Source organism: Heterocephalus glaber, unplaced genomic scaffold (genome assembly GCF_053883595.1).
Source record: "Heterocephalus glaber isolate CG9 unplaced genomic scaffold, H.glaber_assembly_v1.0 deba00000331, whole genome shotgun sequence".
In the NCBI taxonomy this organism is placed as follows: Eukaryota; Metazoa; Chordata; class Mammalia; order Rodentia; family Bathyergidae; genus Heterocephalus; species Heterocephalus glaber.
Genome location: NW_028258142.1, coordinates 55460851 through 55479103, shown reverse-complemented (window position 1 = coordinate 55479103; position 18253 = coordinate 55460851). Strand labels below are relative to the sequence as shown.

Below are 18253 nucleotides of genomic sequence, written 5' to 3'. Positions count from 1 at the left end.
TGGCTTGATTTTTTCACTAAACTTTCATATAAGCCCATTTCTGTGTTGTTAAAAGTTCTTCATAAGCATCCTTTTCTTTTTTCACATAAGGAAGCATTTATTTAGGGTTTAACATGAAATCATACAAATAAAATTTCTAGAAATAGAAATCCACACTGAGTCATAACACATAGCAAAGGATGGAGTAAAAACAAAGAAAACTAACTGGCCACTGTATACGGTTGGACACAGTTGTGTCTTATACACTAGAAATAATCATTAATAATGATTAAAAATAATCATTAGAGCAACAGAAGACTAATCTTCAATGTCATCCTGCAAGATTTCTTTAGCATCTCCTGTCTTCTCTGATGTCTTCCTCTTTAGTATGGCTGGTGATTATTTTGGTGACTGCCACCCCCTCGAGATGCCTTGCCGTAAGTGCTCTGTTGACCACTGTAGTCTGCATATCCTTGTGCATATCCATAGTTCCCGCAGTTACACCCAGTACAATCACATCCGCCACAGCCACTATAGTGTTGCTCACCACCTTAGGCACTATCGTGATTTCCATATCCTTGATCATGATAGTTACTAAATCCTTGGTTCCAGTTTTGGCCCTGACCTCGGCCTTGACCCCTAGTAGCACCTTGCCCACCAGTGGCAGCACCTCTTCCTCCTTTTTGTGTTGCTGGTGCTGCCGATATACCTCTTTGGTTGTGCAACTCTGGAGTTCACACTTTCCAGAACCAATCTGAAGGTATCTGCTTTCTAACAATTTCTTGACTGGCTCATCATCTGTGTGTGTGATGAAATAAAATCCTCTCCTTTCATTTGTTTTCGTATCCATGGCAAGTTCAATATTTTCAATCTCTCCAAAGGCTCCAAAATATTCCTTACTTTGGTGTTCAGAAGTATCTGGGCTCAAGCCACCCACAAAAACCTTTTTAGGGGTTTCTTTCCCTTTTAAAGCTTTGGCCCCTTTGGGGTCTATCAATTTGTCATTCAGTTTGTGTTCTTTTAGCTCCAAAACCTTATCAACCCTAGCAGCATGTTCAAAAGCACAAATCCAAATCCTCTTGATCTTTCCATGACTGGGTCTATTTTAGTTGTGCAGTCTACAGCTTCCCCAAGTCGAGACAAATATTCTGTCAGATCCTTCTTGCTTGCATCCCAGCTCAAGCCTCCAATAACATTTTACCGTCGTCCTCCTGGTTCTTGCTTGCGTTGATGGTGGACCCTGCGGTGAACTCCTCTATATTGCTGCACTCATTCAAGTCCTCCATGGTGGTGGAGCCAGTCAGCAGGGGTGAGCGAGCACGCGGTCCGGGTCACAGGGGTGCTGGTGGTGGTGGAGTTGTATGCAGCTGGATTTAAAATGGCGGCGGAAGAGCTCATAAGTATCTTTTTTTTTTTCTTCCTGGTACCAGGGATTGAACCCAGGACCTTGGGCTTGCGAGGCAGGCACGGCACCACTGAGCTAAATCCCTGGCCCCCATAAGCATCATTTTTAATGGCTGCATAATATTCTATTGTTTTCTTACCTGTTTCCTTAATATCGAGGATTTAGTTTGTTGCCATTTCCTTATTATTTAAACAAAACAAAATAGGGCTGGGAATTTAGCTCAGTGGTTTCGCGGCCTCAAAAAGCACAAGGACCTGAGTTCCATCCCTGGTACCAAAAACAAACAAACAAACAAAAAAACCCAAACAGAACAAAAAACAAAACCCAAAACAAAGCAAGCAAGAGAAAACTCTTGTGATAGGTAGCTTTTCTAATATACTTTCTACAATTGAGGTTATTTTCTTAAAACAAATCTTGGAAATAATCTTACTGTATTAAATATAAATATGCTTTTTTGGGTATCTTTTGATCTATTCTTTTTCTAATATTCTGTTTTTTATATTCAAAAATAATTAAATTAGTCTAGATATTTTAAATGAGTCATACAAACATGTATAAGATATAAATTTATAAATTTATTTATTGGTTCCGGGAATTGAACTCAGGAGTTTGTGTTTGAGAGGCAGGCGCGGACCCACTGAGCTAAATCCCTGGCCCTATAAGATATAAATTTAAAAGATACAAAAGGTTACACAGATAAATTAGGTCTTACTGTCACTCTGGCTGCTGGTCAAGAACCCAGTCTCAAGTTTCTGGCTTTTCTTGCACAGAAATCCTTTACGTCGGGAGCACATGTGTCCTGCAGATCCTCCTGAGTCAATCCACAAAGGTGTTTTCTGTTTAATTACTGGCTGGCTAATGTTGGAACGTGTATCTCTGGCTGGTGGACACCAATGTTGGTCCTCATCTTTTCCCACTATAAACATAAAAAGCTGAATTGAAAAACACCATGGGACCTCATTTCTAATGTCTAAGAGCCTCATTGGGGGAAATGCTGAGTTCAAGGTCTGCACATCTAATATTTTGATAGCTATTGCAAAATTTATTTCCATTGGAACTTTTCTAAATCTGTATTTCCATCAGCAACACGAGGCGGGAGAGACTGTTTCCTGTAACCCTAACTAATACGTTGTCAAATGTTTGGACCTTTGCCAATGGGGCAGGTTAAAATGTTATTTCATTATAATTTTGATATCTCTTGTTTTGAGTGAAGCTGAGCATTTTTCAGTAGCCACTTATATTTCCTCTGTGGAGGGGCGTATTTTCTTTTGTATTATTAGGGTTTTTAAATTTGTTTCAACTTGTAGTCATTGTTTATATGTTGATGAAACTTTAGCTCTGTGATTGTGTTATAATTTGTGAGTTTTTTTTGGCCTAGGTTATCTTTTCAGATATTTCTTTTGCCAGAAATGTTTTATATGTATGGTTCTATCAATATTTTTATTTTCTTGATCCTGAATTTTGTCTACACATGGACAACCCTTTTCTATTCAGAGGTTTTAAATGTGTTACTCTATATAATGTTATGGGTTTTTACTTTTTACAGTCTACTTAAGTTTCTGCTCAGTCTAAAATCTATTTTTATGCAACATGTGAGATAGTGATACAACATAAATTTTTAAAAGGTAGCTAAACAATACCATTTGTTTCACAAACTTTCTCTTACTATTTTAAGATACTAGTATTATCAAATACATTCAATTGTAAATGTATTTGGGCATATTTTTCAATTTTTCTGTTCTATTCTAATGGTCTTTTTAAATGAGCTTTCTCATATTTTAAATCTTATTCTAGCTTGGTAATATATTTCAGTATCTAACGTTGCTAGTTTCCCCTTATTTTTTTTTCTGGATTTTTTGGGGACAGGCTTGTCTATTTATTTTCTCCTTAGAAATGTTGGAATTGCAATTCCTGATTTTTAAAAAAAGTCTTATAAATGTTTTCATTAGGATTGTTTTAAATTCCTTGATAAATTTAGGGAGAAATGACGCTTTTATAATTTGATTTTCCCTGTTTCAGAAAATGATTTTTATTTATTTATTTATTGTCTATTTATCTCCTTAGTAGCATTTTAAAGTTTACTTCATGTTGATTTTGCACATTTCTTGTTAGTTTATTCCTACATAATTTTAAAAACATTTTTTCTATTGCAAATGAGATATTTTCTTTCATTTTACAATATATCTGGTAGTTGCACAATAAATATATGATGATTGTTTCTTTTATTGGTAAGTTTTTTCTAGTCACTCTATGACTTGTTCTTAGTTTAAATAATAGTTTTGCACTATTGAAACAGTTGACTCCGTTAGATTTTCTTGGTAAACTATTAGGTCATGTCAAGTAATGACAATTTCTCTCTTATCATTTTTGGGCTTCGTTTCTTTTTCATGTTTTGTTTTATTGGCAGATATCACCAAAATAATGTTAAATACTAGTTGATATAATGGACATCCTTGTCTTCTCATTTAACTGAGAATAGGTGTAGTGTTCCCCCGTTGTATGGTGGAGAATTTTGGGTGGCATCCTACCATGCAAGGGATATATCCATCTTTTCCTGTTTTGTTAAGATAAAAAGTTAAAAATAGATACTAAAACTTTCAAATGCTCTTTCAATATCTATGGAGATAATTGTATAAATTTTTGTTTTGATCCATTAATATTAATGGATTTCTATATATTTTTGGAACAATCTCAAGTGCAGGGATATTTCAGAGACCCTTGATCCCAACAGGTACATGGCTATGTGAAAGGGCTGTACCTGTTTGTGATTCCCACCATCGCACATGAGAGCACGTAGCAAACTGAGGGGGAAACATGACCGATGTCTTCTGTAGTTAAGTTACCACTGAAGAGATGAGGGATGGGCAGGTCTTCAACTTTGGCCGTTTTTTTGGAAAACATTTGAGCATAAGCAATTTGCATCTTTGCAGCATACAGCTATGTCAACCGAAAAGTGTGAAACCCACCCACAAGAAACCATATGCCTTCTAGTTTATGAAACACTCCCCAGTGCCTAGGGGAAGAATCCAGTATATTATTTAGGGATTCAGAGAAGCACAAAAGGAAATTACTGTTCATGCACTTGGACATCAGATACAGCTGGATCCAAGGGTCTGAACACTGTCATCAGGGCGATTTTTTTCTTTTTTAGCTCTTGGCTGCTTTTGTTGACTTCATGCTTATGAAGCCATTCTGTACATCTTGGTGAAAGTGTCCACCAGCTTCTGGGCTTCCATTACCTTTACTGTCCTAGAGTTAAGAAGATGTTGTTTCTCCTCTAGTGTCCAAATAATTCTCACTTCCACTGCTTCTAGGGCAGAGGAGGTGAGCCAATCCCAGTGCCCAGGAAGAGGCTCCCTGCCACCATTCCACTGCTCCTAGGGCAGAGGAGGTGAGCTGCATGGGTGCCAACAACACCCCTCCCCACCCCCGTGGAAATGAGACATGTAAACAAGCCTCAAAAACAGACTTCCAGATCACTTACAGCAATCCCAAAGGGAAAGGAGATGGAACAATCTGATACTAAACTACCTGGACTCCCTGAATTGGCAACAAAAGAGGATCTGGAAAAAATGAAATCAGAAATAATTTCTCAGATAACAGCAAAGATTATGTCCATAGTGCAGGACGTGATTAATAAATCTAGAGAGGACACAGATAAAAAAAATAGAGGATCTGAGGAACATGATGGAATCCCAACATAAGAAACAAATGGAATCCATAAAACAGATGCAAACAGATTTCCAGGAGATTAAAAACTCCACTGAAAGTCTATGCAGCAGAATGAACCAATGTGAGGACAGAATATCAGATATAGAAGATAAGATTGCAATTAGTGACCAGGAAAAGAAAAATTGCTTTAAAACTGTAAGGGACTATGAGAAAGCAATCCAGCAGCTGCTAGATGATGCAAAGAAGAATAACATAAGACTGATTGGAGTCAATGAAAAAACAGGAGAGAATGCAGATGACATAAAAAGACTGTTCACAGAAGTGATGGCAGAAAACTTCCCAAGCAGGGGAAAAGAACTTGACATACAGATAAGTGAGGAATATAGGACTCCAACTAGCTTTGATAAAAAAAAAATCTACACATAGGCATATAATAGTTAGGATTCCAGAAACAAATCACATACAAAGGAAAGCCTATCAGAATCACAGCAGACTTCTTAACACAAACCCTCAAGGCAAGAAGAGCTTGGAGTAACATATTTTAAGCCCTAAAGGAAAACAGCCTCCAATCCAGATTGATGTACCCTGCAAAACTATCTTTCAAAATTGATGGAGAAATAAGATACTTTCATGATAAAGAGCACCTTAGGAACTTCATGAATACCAAACCAACACTCCAAAAAAGTTTAGACAATATCCTAGGAAAAGACAATGAGGATCACAACCTCAGGAAGCCCAGCAGAATGAATCCATTGGGCATGACAAATTAAATGCAAAGGGGGAGAATCCAACAAAAAGAAAAAGTCATGACAAGGCTTTTAAAACTTTTAACTTCATCTCCCTAATGAGTGTATAATTCAATCTTGTTACTGTACTGACTAGTATTTTTCTGATTCTAGTGTTGCACACCTTTCCTTGTGCTGTACTGGCTATTTATCATCTTCTTGTGTCTGCTTTTTAATTGGGTTGTCTATTAATGAGCTCTAAGAGTTCTTTATATATTCTGGTCATAGGTTATATGCATTCTAAATATGATCTGTTTAAGGACTGCTTTTCATTTTAATCATGTCATTTAAAGTTCTAAATATTGATGGAATCTCATTTATCAATTTTTTTTCTTTTATACATCATGTATTTTGTATGCTAGGAAGTTCTTGCCTACCCTAAATTCATAAACATTTTCCCTTATAATTTCTTCTTAAAGTTTTATAGTTTTAGTCTTTCATATTTAGGTTCATAGATCCTTTCAAGTTATTTTTATGTATGGAAATAAAGGGTTGAGATTAATTTTTTATATACGGATACCAGGGATTCTCGTGCCATTTGCTGAAAACACTATCTTTTCCTTGGCTCTTGAATTGAGTTTATATTCTATAAAATGTTAATGTTAAATAATCTTTCAAAACTCAGTGGACCATATATGTGTGGCTCTATTTCTAGATTCTCTGTTTTATTCCAATGATCTATATGTCTTTCCTTACACTAACACTGCCTTGATTACTGTAGCTCTAGAGGAAGTCTTAAAATTAGGTATTAAATGTCTTCCAACACTGTTTTTTTTTCTTTTTCTTTTTTACTTTTCTAGGTCCTTTGTATTCCTACATAACTTTTAAATTTCAATATCCAATTCTTCATTTATAGCAAGTATATACAGACCTGAATTTTTATATATACCTTGTGTTTTCTAATCCTGCTAAATTCAAATACAAGTTCTAGGGGCTCCTAGAGATTTCTTAGTATTTTCTCTGTAGGTGATCATTTCATCTACATATAAAGATTTTGCTTCTACCTTCCCACTCCTATCCTAATTGTGTCATTTTATTGCCAGACTATTTTGGTTTAGGTGTATATTTCATAGTTTAATGGACAGCTGAAGAGTAGGCATATCTGCCCTTGTTCATCACCTTAGGGAGAAAGCATTGTATCTCCTCCATTCATATAAGGTGTTCTTCCTGGAAATATGGAGTACATGTCTTTGGTCTGTTGAGAAGATTCTGTTCTACTTCTAGTCTCCTGATAGCTTTTACCATGAACAGCTATAGAATTTAGTCTGATACTTTTTCTCCAACTAGTGACAGGATCATATGGCTTTTTCCTTTTCTGTTAAAATGATGACTTTTGGGGGTGGATCTTCCAATGCTGAACCAACACTGCCATCCCTATAACAAAACCACTTTCTATATACTCCCAGATCTGACTTCTAATAGTTTGTTTTGTTAAACAAATTTCTATCTATGTTCATACTTTTTTCTTCTATTATCTTTATTCAGTTTTAGGATTAGCACAATGTTGATTTCCTAAAATGAGGGGAGAAGTGTTTCTTTTTTTTTTTCTGCTTTAAATGTTTGATATAATTTATCAGTTAAAATGTATATGAGCCTGCTGTTGTCATATAGGTAGGTTTTCAAGCTAGGAATATACTTTCTTTAGTAGGTGCCATTCAAATTTTCTATTCGCACCAGAGTCAGTTTCATTAACTTGTCTTCCAAGGTACTTCTTACAAGTTGTCAAATTTATTTCAAAACAGAGTTTTGAAATATGCTTTCTATATCATTTTAAATTCTGTGAAATCTGTGGTAGTGTCTCCTAGATCTTGATATTGTAATTTTAAAAATATATAATTGATATTGTATAATAGGAAGCAAAGGTCTAAAGGAGCAGAGAAAGTGGGAGGGGTAGGGGAAAGGAAAGAAAGGAAAAGAAAAAGTTTGAGAAAAGGAAAAAAACGGAAACAAAGTCTTTGCAAATAGGGAAGGGTGGAGGGGGTGAAGGGAGGGCAGGGAAAGGGGGGAAAAAATAAGAACCAAGATACTCATGTAATGGTACAAGATCCCAGTGATGAATGTAACTGCATTTTATACCTAAAATTTACCAATAAACTTAATGGGGGGAAAAATTCTCACAAAAGTTACTATGGCTCTGCTATGCCACAGGTCCACCTGATTGCGGAAATGGGGGACCTTCTGACTGTGATTATTTTGCCTTCGGATGCTTTGTCTCTGCAGTGGGGAACCAAAGTAGACCAAAAGCAGTAGATAGCCATGAGGTGAGGCAGTCAGGACATTTAGGGAGCTTCAGGATATTAGATCAAATTGGAGTTTGATGAAAGTAGATATTTTATCTTCAAGTTATAAAAAAAGCTAACATCATACTTTGAATTGAGCTGAATAGGTTCTGATATTCTTATCATTCTGATATTATCTTTTCTTAGCCTGTCTACGAGAGGCTAGAATATTGCCTATAGACTCTTGAATATTATTTGAAGCCAATTAATTTAAATATACAAACCCATGGCAACATGGGGTTGCCTTAAATTTGACGGTTATCTGAAATGTGTCAGGAAATGCTTTGTGATATTTTCCTCGACAAATGACAAAGAAAATAAATTGAAATAAATTCTTTTTCGATGATTAACTTTGTGGCAATATGCATATACTTTGGAGTTTTTGGATGTTGGGAAAATAAGCATCTGCTGAAGAAGAAAGGGAATAGAGAGGCTTGGAAGAAGAGAACTCAAATACAAGTGAGAGATGTTTTGACAGTAATGGGAGTATCAAGGGCTGAATTGGCCCTTAAATTGTGTTCATTAAGTGTTGTATGTTTCTTTGAGGTTTATTAAGACCCATGAGAGGAAACTAACAAATTCCAACACAGAGAAATAAAAATGCTCATTTAGTACTATAACATGTTTCCCCTGAGTTTTTTATATGTTATTTTTGACACACTTTTTTGACATTTTGACACACTGTTGTTACGAATCCAGTCACAGCACAGTTATTCCGTTAGACAAAAACAACAGCATCCTTACTTCTCTAAATAGAAAAAGTTTAAAGTGATATTTGAATCGACTTTCAAGAACTCTTTAGTGAAAGTGAAAAGTTGGGAAGATAAGATTAAGATGGTATTTGTGTGAAGAGAGGAGGATAGGACCCTGCCTCCTTCCACAGGAACCCTGTCTCTGTCCGCTGAGTCACTGTGGGGGACAAGATCCCAGTAACAGCACATCCTTGACCCGTCCTCGGGAGGTTCGGAGAGCAGAAGGCCTCATGCAGGTACTGTGCACGTGCCAGACAGTGGAGGGAGTTTGGCTTTTTGCCAGAGAATAAACTTGGAGTGTATAACCTCAAGGTTCTTGTCCAGACAAAAGTAATTGAAAGTCTTTGTACCTGAGACTGAGGAACTATGGGCAATGGAGGAACCATTTCTGCATTGTTTCAGGGATACTGAGACCCAGAAGGCAGCCCAACCCCACTCCTCAGTCTCTTCCTGTCTTTTTCCTTTCTCTTCCATTTCCCCTCATCTCTAGGTAAAATAGAGTATAATTAATTGTCCCTCAGTATTCGAGGGTGAAATTGGTTCAGGACTTTCTTTCTGTACTAAAATCTGTGGAAGTTCAAATCCCCAGTAGAAAAATGGCGTAATATTTGCACCTCACCCACAGACATTCTCCCACACACTAAATTTATCTCTGGGTTACTTGTAACATCTAACACAAGGGGAATGCTATGGTAATCATTATTATACTGTATTGTATAGGTGATAATGACAAGGAAAAAGTCTGTACATGTTCTGTACAGACCCAATGTCTTTCTAAAAAATATTTCTGATGGATGGTTGAATCTGTGGCTATAGGACTTGTGGATACAGAGGGGTGACCATCAAGACGTCCCAAAAGTTTCTGAAGTAGACATAGCATGAGTTCGGTCCTAGTGAAATGGGATTGCTAAAGCCTTTATGCCCACTTCTCCCCATCACACAGGTAGACCTGGTAAGATGTCTTTCACTTTCTCGAGCCTCCATTTCTCTATCTAAATGATGAAGATGACACCTACGTCATGAATCACTGTGAAGCTTCTGCATGGGACGCACTGTTCAGAACGAAGCTGGTGTTGAATCAGTGTTAGTTCTTCCTTCCCTCTATTCCTTAATGTGGGGGAAATGAGACACAAGCATGAGAAAAAGCAATTAGCATGAATAGGACATTTGCAGGTAATCACAAAAATTCCTCATCTAGATCCCCACTTGCCAAGACAAACTGTGGCTTGAAGAATAAAGGAATTATTTTCCATGATGCTCCACACCTCAGGATTTAAATGTACCTTATGTACATTTAAAGATGTACATAAGCTTGTAATACAAGGTAGAATGAATGGACTGTGTTAAATCAATCCGAATGGATCCAGGGAGAATGTATCAGGGTCCTGCAGTCAGAGTCCCTGCACTTAAATCCCGTTTTGCTTTGTACTCCTGGATGAGTTACTTCGCCTTCTTCATCTCATTCTTCTCATCTGTAAATGGGCCTAACAGTAGGGGAGAAGCAGATGAAGATTAATGTAGACAATGAGTGTAACATATGTAGGTAGGGCACGGCATGGTGTAGATGCTTAGTATTAGCTATTCCTGACTATACACAATGTAAACGTGAATCAAGTTTGCTCTTTGCGTATTTGTGAGGGAATGAGAACAAGGGGACAGTTTCTCACATAATTTGGAGTATTTTTCCACACAAACACTGATGGTCCCAAACTGGAAAGAACTTAACCATTGGTTACATCTCTGCTTCCCCCACCTCACGCTGCAGATCAGTGCCAGCTCTGTGAGCTGAGCATTACTCATATTGTCTCTCTACACAGCAGTTAACCTTACTTGTCACTGCTTCCGGTGGGAGACCAAGAGCATTGAAATTCCAGAGGTGGCACAATAAATCATGGTCACTTCTTGACATGGCCAGACAAAGCAGCTGGAAAGAGCCGGGCTGCAATGTCAGCTGAAAGTTGAAACGCAAAGTTTTAACATGTTAATTCTCTCTCGCTTTTTATTTCCATCCTGATGCTTTCTTCTTCCCTTATGACTCAAATGGGTGCATAGGAGATCAGCCTTGGCAGCTTGGTGGGCTGAATCACCATGTGTGGTTTTGCTTTCTTTCTTTTTCTTTGTTTCCCCCAGCTGTGATCGTTTTGACTTAAGAATGAAATAATTGAGTGAACCTGACCTGAGGTAGTGACAAAGATCTGTTTGCACCTGTGATACCTCAAGTTTCAGCATTTCACTTTAGAAACAAACGCCTTTCAATGTGAGCTCCCTGAAGGGGGTCTTCCCAAGACCCAGCCTCGAGTCTGAATGTAGCAGGCGTTGGTCAAATATTTGTGAAATGAGTGGATGGCATTTCTGGATTTTCAGCTCTTTCAGGCTTTAAATTTAAAACAATTATCATATTTTAGTTTTGGTTCCTACATGTCAGACACCCATGTTGGTGGCGCTCCGTGTGGTATTTCCATGTGGACACTGCTCACATTGACCCAGTCCAAACTCCCCTTACCCACCTTGCTCCCTACCCAGCCAGCCTCCAGGAACCACGATGTACAGTCAGCTGGGCTTCTGCAGCTCCAGTGCTTGCTCATTTCTCCTGCTTCCCTACCAAGGCCTTCCCAGCTGTCCTCTCACCTGCCTCTCAGGTAGCAAGGGGTTAAATGCCTCTAGGGGAGCCGCCTTCCTGGGTCTCATTCTCTTCAGCTCCAACTTAGACCCTCTGGTTAGTAATGTATGACCTTGCTCTTCTTGAGGGCTTAGAATCCTACCCTGTTTCCATTCAGTAATTTGTTTCCTTGTCTCCTCCTGTACTGGGGAATTTGCATGGAGAAAAGCTATAAATATCATTCCAGAAAAATACATATCCACACGGCACAGAGTTGGGCACCTGATATTTCTGGTCCTTTTGGGGAGCATCTTCATAAATGCACAATAAAGACCACACCTCTAGTAATTGCCTGTTTAATTACTAATGGGGGCCATGGGTGCTCGTCACATTGAGGGCAGGGAACAGGTGTTTCTCAACTCCTATGAACTCTCTCAACCCCTGCAGTAAGGCTCCTGACCTCCAGCTCTTCCAGCTACACCTCAGAGGAGCAAAAGTGCCGGGAGATGACCCACTGCCAAGATCTGTTGCCACCCTCATCTACGTGACTGCTTTACGGTGTGTGTTGTTCTTGTCCTTTTCTTCTTCAAGCCCTCATTTCTAGGCTTTCACGACCCCACCCCATGCCTTACTCTTTTATCTTCTGGACTCCTCCTTCATATCTTTCTTGGCTTGTCTTTGCCTTCTCTACCTTTGAAAGCTCATCCTGCTAAGGGCTCCAACCCTAATTCCTCCTTCCTCATAGTCTACATCCTCTTTCTGAGGAGTCAGGTCCACTCATGGGTTCTGTAGTGCACTGATTACACAAATGCTTGTGCCAGCCCAGACCTCTCCCCTGAGTGGCCCTGTGTCTTCTCTGTATCAGCCTCTGTATCTATCCCCATGGACAAAAGCACAATTTGCAGGGAGCTTTGCACCTACCATGGGAGCCTACAGACATCAGTTCTCCAAGGGTGGAGGACCAGCAACAGTCCAAGTCAGGGGCTCAAGATGAACCAACACGTCCACTTGCCCAAAGTAATAAGCTGTGTTCTCTAACATCAACCTTGTTGGAAATAATAAGGGCATTTGATCTTATATTTGTTTTAATTTATTTTGTTTTACTTCTGTTTATGGTTTTTGTTTTGAGACATGGTCTTGCTTTGTAGTTCAGGCTGGGCTTTGAACTCATGATGCAGCTTAGGCTGGCCTTGAAATTGCAGCAATCCTACTTCGTCAGCCTCCCAGAGTGCTGGGATTACAGGCTTGCATTACTACACTCTGCTGTTGTGTTTTATTTCTTTAATGATTCAGAACTCCGGGCTTGGAAAAGACACATATTTGGCAGGGGTGTGTGGGATGTTCAAGTGGTAATATTCTCCTAAACAGAATTCCTCTGGCCCTCATCCATTCTCTCCAGAATTTGCCTCTCCTCTGGACTCTTTCATCTTCCTCAGTGCCAAATCTCTTTCTTTTTGTTTTTGTTTGTTTTTTCCTTTCTGTGGTTTTTCTAGAATTTAGCTACAGTAGTACTGGCTAAAGAGTTTTCTGGAAATATCCTTAAACTATTTTTTTTTTGTAGGAATAGGGGGATTTCATTCCAGTTTGCCCATTCTGTCTCAAAAGTACAAAAGGGCAGGGGGATTTAAAAATACTTATGGAGGCGGCTGGGGATTTAGCTCAGTGGTTCTGCTGCCTGCCTTGAAAGTGCAAGGTCCCGAGTTTGATCCCCGGTACAACAAAAACAAAAACAACTTATGGAAGGAAGAAAAGAAGGACTCCTTGGGCATGGCTGTGACCCAGGATTCATTGAGCGAAATGTCTCTAGATACTGTCAGGCAGCCCTAAGGAAGCAGAAAATAGAAATCTTGCTGTCATGAAGTTCAGTATTTCACTTGGAGGATTGCATGACCAAGAGAGGCATACAATCACAAAGGATGCTAAAATATCAAGATACATAGGAGAGCTATAAGGATGCTTTCAAATTGAAATGAAAACGGGGCCAGAGTGCATCGGGTAGCGAAGGTGAACGTGCCCTGTCTCCTAGCAGCTATTAACTCCTATTATAATCATTCACGGAGAAGATCAGAGTTTTTTTTTTTTTTTGGTACCAGGGATTGAACTTGGGTCCTTGCGTTTGCACAGCAGGAGGTGAAACCACTGACCTAAATCCCCAGCCAGTTTTAGATACCTTGATTTGTTTACTGTATCAGTATATACCTGGTTTCTGTTTTCTTTTATTCTTTTCCAAAGTTTATGTCCTGACCTAATTCCAGTACATACAAATGCAGTTCACAAGCAATGAGAGAACTAGCATTTGATGTTCTCTTTAAATTAATGTAAATCTGTTGTTGAGTTGCTGCTCCACAGGCCATCTGCAAACAGCACTGTCCCTCAATGCTAGGGCTCCCACCCCTCCACCGTGCAGGGGATTTGGGTCTTAGAGGCCAAGCATCAGGGAGGACCATCTGTTCACTGGCCACCAGCCTGTTCTGAGCACAGGGACGCTTCGTGCCTTGGCCTTCTGATTGGGAGGCTTGGAGACTTGCATGATGGATTTTAGGCCCAGTTATCTTGGAAGAGGTGAAGAGATCACCATGGTTAGGTTTGTCCCCTCCAGGTGTCCCCGGAGCAAGGCCTTCTAGGTCTTGTGCCCTTCCCGGCACTCCCTGGGATGGATGAGGGTTTGGGCTGCACTCGGTGCTTACAAGCCTCTCTCTCTATTTCATGTTTCTCTGTGTTACTGCTGAGTTGTGCCCCTCACATTTCATAGGTTGAAGTCCTAATCCCCAACACCTCCAAATAGGAGAACAGGATCTTATTTGCAAAGAGGCTCTCTAAAGAGATATTTAAGTTAAACTGAAGCCAGTATCATGCGTTCCCATCCAGTACGGCTGTGTCCTTTGAAGAAGGAGAGATTCCAAGGAGGCCAGACATGTGCAGGCACAGCGATGACCACGTGAACAGAGAGCCCAGAAGTGAGGCTCAGAAGAAACCAGCCCTGCCCAAGCCTTGACCTCAGACTTCCAGATTTCCATACAACTGTGAGAAATAAATGCCTGCTGCGTAGGCCACCTTGTCAGTGGTACTTTGCTGTGGCAGCCCTTAGGACACCAGTATATTCTGTGTGCTTTGATTTGGATAAGCATGGGCTTCTACAAAAGGAAGAAGAGCTGTTGACTTTGAGCAAGAAAACAGTATTGGCCTTGCTATTTGCAAGGGCATGGTATGGAGGAGGAGGAGGAGGAGGAGGAGGAGGAGGAATATGCAGAGAGAACCTAGGCCAACCAGTATCTCAGTAAATCCTTCCATAGTCTGGTTCCTACTTTCTCATTTATTCCCCCTCCCTTGGCTGGTTTTCTCCTTGCAACAGCAAGTTTCCTTGCCTTATCTTCTCCTCCACCCTATCCACAGAGCACCCACATGTCTTGTACAAAATTCTAGATACAACTGACCCTCAGGATCTGTGGGTTCCACAGTGGAGCATTCAATCAGTTATGAATTGAAAATATAGTTAGTTCTCTGATGGTTGCACCTGTAGTGGAAATGTGCAGACTTTTTCTTGTCATTATCCCATAAACAATATAGTATAGCAACTATTCACATGACATTATATTGTGTTAGGTAAAAATTAACTAGAGATGATTTAACATGTAGCGGAGGATTGCATAAGCTATATGCAAATACTACGTTATTGTATAGTAGGACTTGAGCATTGGAGGATTTTGGTGCTTCAGGGGGATCCTTGGTTCTTAAATGAATCCCCCATGGGTCCCAAGGAATGATTATGTGTGATTCTTGAGCTTATTCATATCAAAAGGGTTGGAAATTTTGAGAGCAATGACATTATCAGATCTAAAAGTGACTTCTGATTACACTTTTGTCCCCGGAGGTGAGTGGGATTTTAGAGGGCTTATCCTGAGTATGCTTAGTCAGAGATTATTTTGTAGAGACATCCTCAGTATTTATTGAGGCTCTGGCCAAGCTGTGAACCACATGAGTCAATTGATTGCCAGGCCCAGTTTCCATGTTCAGCTTAAAAGTCAGTTGGAAAAGACAGGATTTCCAAGCAGTTTTTGCACACTTTATTTCCCTTCCCTTTCACCACCCTGTGATTTTGGTAACTCTATTACTTTGATTGCAAAAAATTGTTGTCTAATGGGATTAAAATGTACAGCTACCGATAAATTGTGAGCAGTTCCTGGTTTTTTGTGAGATCTGGGCATATTAATATGTCATTAAATATTTTGTCTCCCTTCCTTCATGTTATGACTTTAATGCTGTGCTCGGAGATCATTACTCAGTAAGGCTGGCAAAGCCCCTTCTCCTTTGAAGACATTCTTTACGAGAGCATGCAGTATTCATTATTACTCTGTTGCCTGCTTTTACTCCACGATATACCTTCTCCTCCCAGAGAAAACTGGGCAAAGTATTTTAGGTAGGATGTGTGTGCTATAGGAACTTACGAGGAGAAACAATTCGGAGTCTCCACAATTTTCCATTGACGTTGGTAGGAAATATTTTAGAGCCCAATGTTTGGTTTCTTCCAGCACTGTGGGCCCTGATTAATGTGAAGGCTTTCATGTCTGGGCTGATGCTCAAAGTTTACATCCAACTTTCAGAGTAGGTTTGTAGGGGGGTTACATCTTCCTCTGTAAAAGGGAGAGGTGGGGAGCATGCTGCAGCTGAAGGGACAAGAAGGGGACCTGTAAGGAAGTAAGATGCAAGGGGGAAGAAGGAAAATGTTGGCAGGGCCACGAGTCACTGGATGGTATCTCCAAGTATCCCGCAGTGATTTTTAACAATGAGAATCATCCATGTCCTAGGCGCTGCCTTGGTAAAGGTTAGGAAGATGGAAAAGATGAGCCCAGAGTCTGTCCAAGCCCCGGTACATGCAGCCTCCTCATGAGGCTTCCCTGAGGGATTGCTTTGCTTTCAGGACTTGACATCCTGGGGAGCAAGCTGCTCTGGAACAGTTTGCTTTCAACCTCACCAGAGATCATCTTTCCACCACTGATTTGGCCACTAGGTGGCTTACAGGCACACTGGGCTCGCATCTTTCGACCAGATGGGGCCCCGTGGTCTGTGTATCTGCATACTGACCTTACCCTCTGGCTCCTATGAACGCCTTACCCTCATTTGTTTTTGCCCCGATTCCTTCAACTGTTTGACTCGTTTGTGATGCGTATACTTTTGTAAGTTACCTTAGATCCTTGGTGGTTTGAGGTGAAGGTAAATATAGGCAAAGAAGGAAAATGAATTATACAGTTTCCATTGTGACCAACAGTTTCGTGTAATAGAATCTGGGAAGTTTGGACGTGATGAGCGACTTCTCTTTCTAAACTGTTTTGTGCTGGTTGGGCACTGGTAGATGTTTTTGGACCTTTAGATTGGAACACCTTTCAGGGGCTCATATCTTCACCAAAAGGCTTAATATAAAAACTTGCTAATGAACTGATTAATGAAAGAAAAGAATGTGTTGAACATGTAAACTGTACCATAAACAATCAGGCATATCAAAAGACACTAACTTTAAAAAGGCACAAAAAAGTGAGGAAACACCTGAATTAGAGAAAAGAAAGCCATTTATCTGATGAAAAAGTAGAATTCATAAAAATCAGCAAATACACTCACACACAGAAAAACACAAAACAAAACAAAAACAGAATCAGAGCCCCAGTGTGTTGACTCAGGAAGGGGGGAAGCAGTGGCCCAGGAACCCCAGATGGCCTGTTGGTTAAAGGAAAAAGCAAATGTGTGCGCCAAGAACCAAACCAAACCAAACCAAACCAAACCAAACCAAACCAAACCAAACCCAGTATTTGCCAACAGTATAATCAATCTACAATGAACACAAAATTCAGCATTATTTTACAATGCTTCCTTTCTTAATTCAAAAGATGCCCATTCTAGAGCTGGGGATTTAGCTCAGTGGTTCTGTCAACTGCCTTGCAAGTGCAAGGTCCCGAGTTCGATCCCCAGTACCACCCCCCTCCCCAACAAAAAACCCCCAAAACAAAAAAGATGCCCATCCTGGTTACACATATAATTTTTCAGTGGTTTACTGTTGACTTATTTTAAAATTATATTAGTGTTACTACATGCAGCCGTTTCCTCTATTTAAAGCCTTTCTTTTATTTACCTTCACATGGCTAGCTTCCACCTACTAAGAGTTTTAAGTTGGCAGGCAGACAGGTGCCTAATTCTCTGTGAAGCTGAATGCAACAGTTTTAAACACTGGCCTAACAATGTTTGACTGCCCTTTCAACACAGGGAAATAGTTACCTTGATACCTAAATTGCCATTTTCTGCAAAAAGCTGTGCAATGCTGGTGTCGAAGACTAGGCAGTCACTATTCATAATGGCTGTGGCAATTCTCTCATAACTAGATCGAGGAGTCACTTCCCAAGTCAATCATCATCTATGATCATTTAGCTCAAGTTGGTAAGCAAAGTTTTCAGCTTGCTTTCATGTTCCTATCAACTGTACAATGGAAAGCTGCTGGTGACCACTGTACTTCTCCTGTTTTTTTTTTTAATACAGTGGAGTATTACTCTGTCATAAAGAAGGATAAGCTTGAGACATTTCTAGCTAAATGGATGGACCTTGAGACCATACTCTTAAGTGAAATAAATCAGTCACACATGTTTAAATACCACATTGTTTCTCTGGTGTGAGAAACTGAAAGTATAAATCAGGACTAAAATGTATAAAAGATATTGGGAAATGAGAAGAAAATGTTCAAATGAGAAGGGAGAAACAAACCTTTTGTAAACAAGGAGAGGAAGAGGGATTAAGAGAGG

At 39.7% G+C, this 18253-nt stretch overlaps 1 pseudogene; it reads right to left on the bottom strand.

Moving 5' to 3' along the window:
* Positions 1–362: 362 nt before the first annotated feature.
* Positions 363–17810, bottom strand: LOC101708445 (heterogeneous nuclear ribonucleoprotein D-like pseudogene; annotated as a pseudogene).
* Between the last annotated feature and the right edge of the window lie 443 nt (positions 17811–18253).